An 8012-nucleotide genomic window follows, 5' to 3' on the forward strand; every position below is an offset into this window, starting at 1 on the left:
TCTACACCTTTGATGATTCACCAATACCATTATTTCTACAAGGACTACAGTGGGTCTAAACATTTGCTGACTCACCAGTACCATTATTTCTACAAGGACTGCAGTGGGTCTGCACCTCTGGTGGCCCACTAGTACAGTAATCTCTGACTGGACTACAGTGGTCTGCTCTGTGATGACCTACCTACCAATATTCTTCAAAACTTCGACTGGCTCTGCTGTGGGTTTCCTCTGTTGTGACCCATTAACTGTCAGCATGTCAAGAGTCAGCATTGTCTTTCTGTTGGAGGGACAACACTACTTCTTCAAGACTGCATGGAAATCCACTACTTCCGTGTGCATGTTCTTTTACTGCTCAGACTTTGAGAAAAACACTGCAATCTGACTGTGATGTACGATCAGGACTGTCTTTATGGACTGTGAGAAAATTTTAGCTTCTGACCAGCACTGTATCAATAAATGTGTGCATTTGATTTCATTGTTATTGTAATTAGGAAAAATTTTTTCAACTCTGTATTGGCCACTGCCCAAAACAATTTGTAAAATTTTTTGTCGGGAGCATGGGGGCTATGTAAGTAGGCTGTTTAGGTTTTCTTATGGGTAACGCCACGTAGCGCTCTGTATGAAAATCACTGGCTGTGCTGTGTGCAGTCTGTGGCTTGTTTGCATTGTTGTCTGCCATTGTAGTGTTGGGCAGATGGATGTGAACAGCGCGTAGCGTTGCGCAGTTGGAGGTGAGCCGCCAGCAGTGGTGGATGTGGGGAAAGAAATGGCGGAGTTTTGAAATTTGTAAGACTGGATGTCATGAACTGCTATATATATTATGACTTTTGATGATATTAAGGTAAATACATTGTTTGTTCTCTATTAAAATCTATCATTTGCTAACTATCCCTATCAGTAGTCAGTGCCTTCCGTAATTAGAATCTTTTATTTAGCTGGCAGTGGTGACGCTTGCTGTATTGCAGTAGTTCGAGTAACCAAGATTTTTGTGAGGTAAGCGATTTGTGAAACGTATAGGTTAATGTTAGTCAGGGCCATTTATTGTAGGGATTTTTGAAAGTCAGATTGCGTTGCGCTAAAAATATTGTGTGTCAGTTTAAGCACAGTCATGTATAATTTTTCTAAGCGGACGTTTCAACATTACTTCATGTTTTACTCATTTATCATAGCTATGGCATCAATTATTCGAACAGCCAATATGGAAATGTGTCTGATTGTTGAACAGGCATCATGTTTATCCCTCCATTAGCAAAAGATACCAGATTAGTTCCCCATTCCGATATTTGGAAGGAGACTGTCAATGTGAAGGTGGTCGTGACAAAAAGATGGAATAAAGGATGTATGGGTAACCTTCTACGGGTTGGGGCATGGAACGTCAGAAGTCTGAACGTGATACAAAGGTAGAAAACCTTAAACGTTCGATACGAAGACTAAATATGAATATACCGGGATATCAGTGATGTGAAATGGAAAGAACGTTAGGCTTTCTGCTCAGAAGAATATGATGTAATACCAACAGTAGCAGGAAGTAGTATAACGGGAGTAGAATTCATTATGTATAAGAAGGTATGGCAGAGAGTGAGTTATCATTCACAGTTCAGTGACAGACATGCTCTCATAAGACTCAACGGGAAACTAAATCCGACTACAATAATTGAGGTATACATGTCGACGACATAAGCAGACGAAGAGATAAAGTACGAAGTACTACCTGAAAGAAACTGAATAATGTTTTTTGGTGGGCAGAGTTTTTGTCGTACCTCGTTTTGGCGCTACGAGCGCACACAGCGAACGTTCCAGAGTCAGTGGGCCGAACGTCGTCGCTGATGAAAGTGAGGACTAGTTTTCGCAGAGTTTATAGTGACGACTGTTTTTTTGTGATTGTCGTTTTTTCAATTGCTGATTTTCATGAACAAGGTGCAGCGGTGAAAGTTTGCTTTTTGCTCGGAAAAAATGGAACAAAATCTTTCGAACTATTAGGAACGGCGCACCACAAGGATGTCATGGGGAAAACTCATTGTTTGAGTGGTTTTCCCATTTCAAAAATTGTGAAATGTCACTTGATGTCTGACCTCATTCTGGTCGTCCTTCTCTGGCCTGAACGCATGAAAATATTGAGAATATTTGTGTACTCATCAACGGAGATCGACAATGGACCATTGAAGAAGTTGTGGCGAAGTGGAGAGTGACTTAGAGTTTTGTGCAGCAACTTGTGGCAGAATATTTTGGAATGAATTGGTGGCTGCCAAATGCGAGCCACAACAGTTGACTGATGAATTTAAACAATGTTTTGAAAAATGGGATAAAATGTTGGACAAGTATATAGGTGCAAGTGCAGGTGGCTGAAGATATCTGCTTAAAATGTGGATAAATAAAAGAAACTTCCCTTTTCTTATAGGTAACTGAAAGAGTAATTAATAATGGGAACACATAAGGTAACCTAAAAGTCGTGAGGGACTGGAATGCAGTTACAGAGGGAGGAGTAGAAGAAAGAGTTACGAGAGTATGTACATCTGATATTAGGAATGAGAGGGGTGAGAGAGCAGTTGAGTGCTACAGTAAATTTCAAACAATAGCAGAGAAGACTCTGTTCAAGTATCACAAGAGGAAGAGGTACACTTGATGAAGGCTCAGAGACACTGAAAGATTCTAGCTGCGACGTATTATGGTCAAACAGAGATGCCGAAATCAGATATTGGATTGTGAGCCATATGCAGGAGCAGATATAGACTTAGATCATGATGTAGAAGTGACGAAGAGGAAATTATCTTTCTAGACAGTACGTGGATGAACCAGTGCAGAAGGAAGTGAGATACTGAAGTATTGAGAAATAACAACACGGAACTGAAGATCGTTAAACATGGAGACACTGCGATAATGAATGACTCAGTTGGCAGTTCGGTTGAAGATAATTGGACATCTCTGAAAAGAATAGTAACAGCTGACGGAAAGACATATATAGGTGTCAGGTAGGTAACAGCGACGAAATATTAGGTAATAGAAGAAATAATGCAATTGACAGACAGAAAAGGAAAATACGAAAATACTAAGGGAAAGACAGGAGTATGGCAATATAAATCACTTAGGAATGAAATATATAGGACGCGCAGGGACGGCAAAGAGAAATGGCTGCATGAAAAGTAGGAAGAAATAAAAGGAGAATTATAGTCTGAAGGGCTGATTCAGCATATACAAAAGTCAAAACAACTTTCGGTGAAATGAAAAGCATGGATGGCCACTTTAAGAGTGTAATGAGGATCCCACTCCTAAACACAGAGGAGAGGGAGGACAGGTGGAAAGACTACGTCCAGTCCTTATATGAGGGAGATAATTTGTCCGATAACATGATAGAAGAGAAACATTGAGTTAATATGGAAAAGATAAGCGATCCAATATTTGAGCCAGAGTTTAAAAGACCTATGGACGTATTGACATCGAATAAGGCAGAAGAAATAGGTAACAAAAAAAGGTTCAAATTGGTCTGAGCACTACGCGACTTAACTGCTGAGGTCATCAGTCGCCTAGAACTTAGAACCTGCGAACCTGCGACCGTAGCGATCACGCGGTTCCAGACTGAAGCGCCTAGAACCGCACGGCCACACAAGCCGGCAATAGGTAACACAATCCATCGGAATTTCTTAAATCGCTAGGTTACATGACAACCAAAAGACTATTGAAGCTGGTATGTAGGATCTATTAGACAAGGTGACATATTATCAGACTCCCTTAAAAATATCATCCACGCAATTCCGTTTATAGCAACAGCAAATAAGTGCGAGAACTGCTACACAATCTGTTGACAGCTTGGGATTCATAGCTGCCGATAAGATTAATAAAAGAAGAACGGAAAAGAAAAATGGTGATCTATTCGTCGAAGATCACTTCACAGTTAGCAAAGGTAGAGAGACAGTCCTGAAGTTTCACTTGGTAATGGAAAGTAGAAGGAAGAAATCTCAAGAGACGTTCATAGGACATCAGGATCAAACACAGAACGACGGGTACTGTGTACTACCATACATACAGAGATAAGACGTTGTTTAACGTCGTTACTAAAACTCTCAAATGTTCTTGACTGATTTACTTCAAATTTTTACACAATACTCTAACAAAATTCGAACGGACATTTGTTCTTTATAAATAGATTCTTTTTTTTTCTTATTATTGGGTCATCAGTCTTCTGACGTACTTGATGCGGCCCGCCATGAAGTCCTCTCCAGTGGCAGCCTTTTCATTGGCAATCGACAGCCTCAGTTATTTTGTAGATGTATTCCAATCTGTGCCTTCCTGTAAAGTTTTTGACCTCTGCAGTACTGTCTAGTACCGTGGAAATTATTCCCCGATGTCTTACCGGATGTACTATCATCCTCTCCCTTTTTCCTGTCAGTGTTTCACATATGCTACTTATATCGACGATTCTGCGGCGAACCTCCACTTTCCTTTTCATATAAGTACATCTAATTTTCAACACTTCTGTAGCACCACAACCCAAATTCATCGATTCTCATCTGTTCCAGTTTCATAACCATACAATGTTGTGTTCCAAATGTACACTCCCGGAAATTTGTTCTTAATATTAATGTCTGTGCTCGATACCAGTAGACGTCTCTTGGCTGGAATGTCTGCTTTTTATGACCTCTTTGCTCCGTCCGTCTTGGGTTGTTTTGCTGACTAGTTAGCAGAATTCCTTAGAGGACTCCAATGTACTCTTTCCACCTATCCGCTTTCTCCTCTACATTTAATTTCAGCGAAGATCGTTTTGACTTTTCTATATACTTAGTCAGTCCTTCCGGCAACCATTTGTGTTTCCATTTATCAGCAATTCTCATGTAGCCATTTCGCCTTAGCTTTCCCGCATTTTCTATTTGTTTCATCCATAACTGATTCATATTTCTGTGTTCCTGAAGATATCTGGACGTTCTGGAACTTCCTTCTTTCTTCGTCCAGCTGAAGTGTGTCTTCCGTTCCCCATGGTTTCTTCGCTGTTAACTTCGTTGTTCAAAAGTTATTCTTTCCAGCTTTTGCGATTGCTCTATTTACAGATGTCCATTTCCTCTGAAGTGAACTACATACTGAGCTATTCACCATCCGCTACGGTCGCAGGTTCGAATCCTGCCTCGGGCATGGATGTTTGTGATGTCCTTAGGTTAGTTAGGTTTAACTAGTTCTAAGTTCTAGGGGACTAATGACCTCAGCAGTTGAGTCCCATAGTGCTCAGAGCCATTTGAGCCATTTTTATTCACCATCACAGTTTCCATAGTCCATGCGAACGATACGGCAACATTTCAGTGAGTTTATATCATTGTCCGACAGAGATCCCGAAATATATTGTAAGGCGTATGCAGGAGCAGATATAGATTCAAATTGCTATTTAGGAATAATGAAGAGTAGACTAAAGTTTAAGAGACTACTTAGGAAGAATCAGTGCGCAAAGAAGTGAGGTACAGAATTACTAAGGAATATAGATATACGCTTGAAGTTCGATGAGGCTGTAGTTACTGCGATAGGGAATAGCTCAGTAGGCAGTGCAGTTGAAGAGGAATGGACATATCCAAGAAGGCAATCGGAAAATTTGGAAAGGAAAGGTTCAAATTGTTCAAATGGCTCTGAGCACTATGGGACTTAACATCTGTGGTCATCAGTCCCCTAGAACTTAGAACTACTTAAGCCTAATTAAACTAAGGACATTACAAAAATCCATGCCCGAGGCAGGATTCGAACCTGCGACCGTAGCTGTCGGGCGGTTCCGGACTGAGCGCCTAGAACCGCTAGGAACAAAGATGGTACCTGCGAAGAAACCATAGGTAACAGAAGAACTACTTCAGTTGATTGATGAAAGAAGGAAGCTTAAAAATATTCATGGCTGCACGAACAAATGCAAGGAAATTGAAAAAGAAATTATTGCCGGAAGGACTGATTCAGCAAAGGTGGTAAGATTCAAGAGTACGATGTAGATTCCACCGTCAAATGTGGAGGATGAAACGGGTAGGTAGAAAGAGTATAAAGAAGGTCTCTATGAGGGGCATATCAGTCTGACGACGTGACAAAAAGAAGTAACATGAGTCGATAGGGAAGAGACACGAATCAAGTACCAGGATCAGAATTTAAAAGAGCTTTGGAAGACTTAAGATCGAATATGGCAAAAAGGATAGATAACATTCCGTCACAATTTTTAAAATCGCTAGTGGAAGCACAACAAAACTACTATTCACGTTGACGTGTGGTCTGGCGATATACCACCTGTTTCGCAAAAGTGTCATCCACACATTTCCAAAGATTGCAAGAGCCGGCAAGAGCGAGAATTATGGCACAGTCAATTTAACAGATGACGTATACAAATTACTGACAAGAATAATGTACAGAAGAGTGTGTTGCAACAACAACACTGTACTGTTGTACATATAAGTAAATTTTTTTTCTGATTTTTCGATAAACTAGTGTAATTGATGTTCTGATTTCATTTCTTTTTTGTTTCATGCCATTGTGTTAAGAAAACTGTAAACAATTTTCAATGTGAATTTAATGTTTATGTCAAATGTCAAGCAATATTGTAATAGAATTGAAATGTAACAAACGTTGAGACTGTTGTAAGATGTTTAAAATTGTAACTGTGCATCTGGTCCATACGTAGGCAATGTGTTAGGATATGTAGAATGCAAAACCTCAGGTGAATACCCTGTCTGTAAGGGAGCGGTAAAAGGTGGATGGCAGGCGAGAGCGGGAAAATGCACGCGGGCACTGTACGGCACAACGGGCTCAGTAGTAGTAGTTGGAGTTTGGCATTGGTCTGAGCAACACCTCCTGGAGCGAGGAGGCTCTCCTGGAAGATGTAGTTTCACTGAGCTTCGGGTATGCAGTTCCGACGCCCACACAGCATGGCAAAATTCCATAGGCACTAAATGGAAAAGTATTGCGACGCTAAGAAGAATTAAAGCGCCGATACGTCAAGAGCCATAGCTGTGGTTGTATGTGTGCTCTGTGCCTCGCCATCTCGCCGCCTGCCAACAGCCGCATCGATACAAGCAGGTTGAAACTTTTAGTACTGTATTCGTATGGACCATAAAGTGAACTGTTCAATAATAACCTAAAATTTACCAGAACTTTCCCATCATTTAATTATCCTCACAACTAACCTAGACAGGGTCCATTCCAAATGTTGTGCAATCCGAGTGTCCCAAAATGAAAAATTAAATTTTGTATTAATAATTATTACTTGCAGACCTAGTTATGTTAGAATGGTGTTTAAAGAACTGTTTTGTTAATGAACCAGTAAATGAATAACGAAGGTCTAACGAAGTTCAAAGGTAACTTTAATATTGATATAGTAATGAAGTTTAATTATTTCGAGACAGATATAAAGGTATTTAAATGAGAAGTGAGACAGATATAAAGGTATTCAAATGAGAAGTAAATAATATAAAAAGAGTAGTAACTCATATACTGGATATCTTGAACGCAGGATAATTTCAGTAACCAATATTTTAATATAGTGATCATAATAGTTTCAGGTTCCCCACCCCCCCTTTATTCATTTGAATTCTGAAGTGTTCCACATTGGTTTGACCAGCAAAAGTTAAAGTCAATATATAAGTCAAAATTTATCAGTGTTTTTTCTTTATCAATATTGACATTTTGTGTGTGGCTCGAAAGTGCTATTTCTAGGGTAACCTATGCCCAATTTTAATCAGATCAATATACAGTTCGAAGCTTTGTAGTATACATTATAGTGTAGTGTTATGTATTCATGGTTTTTCCATATCAGTACAGAATGTGAAACTGTCAGTTCAATAGATTTTCTGGTTCTAAAATTTTACTATATTATGCAGTGTTACTACAAGTTGTTTTGCATGAATATACATCAACTTGTACAGGGAAGAAACTCAGTTAATGCCTAATTAGGCTGGCGACCGTATTATTATCAAATTGGTAGCATCTTCAGTGTTTTTTTTGGTACATACTGACGTGTAATTGCATTTTGGACTTACTTGACGGATCATTGCTATTACAGAGTGGGT

This window comes from Schistocerca piceifrons, chromosome 8, assembly GCF_021461385.2.
Source record: "Schistocerca piceifrons isolate TAMUIC-IGC-003096 chromosome 8, iqSchPice1.1, whole genome shotgun sequence".
Taxonomy (NCBI): Eukaryota; Metazoa; Arthropoda; class Insecta; order Orthoptera; family Acrididae; genus Schistocerca; species Schistocerca piceifrons.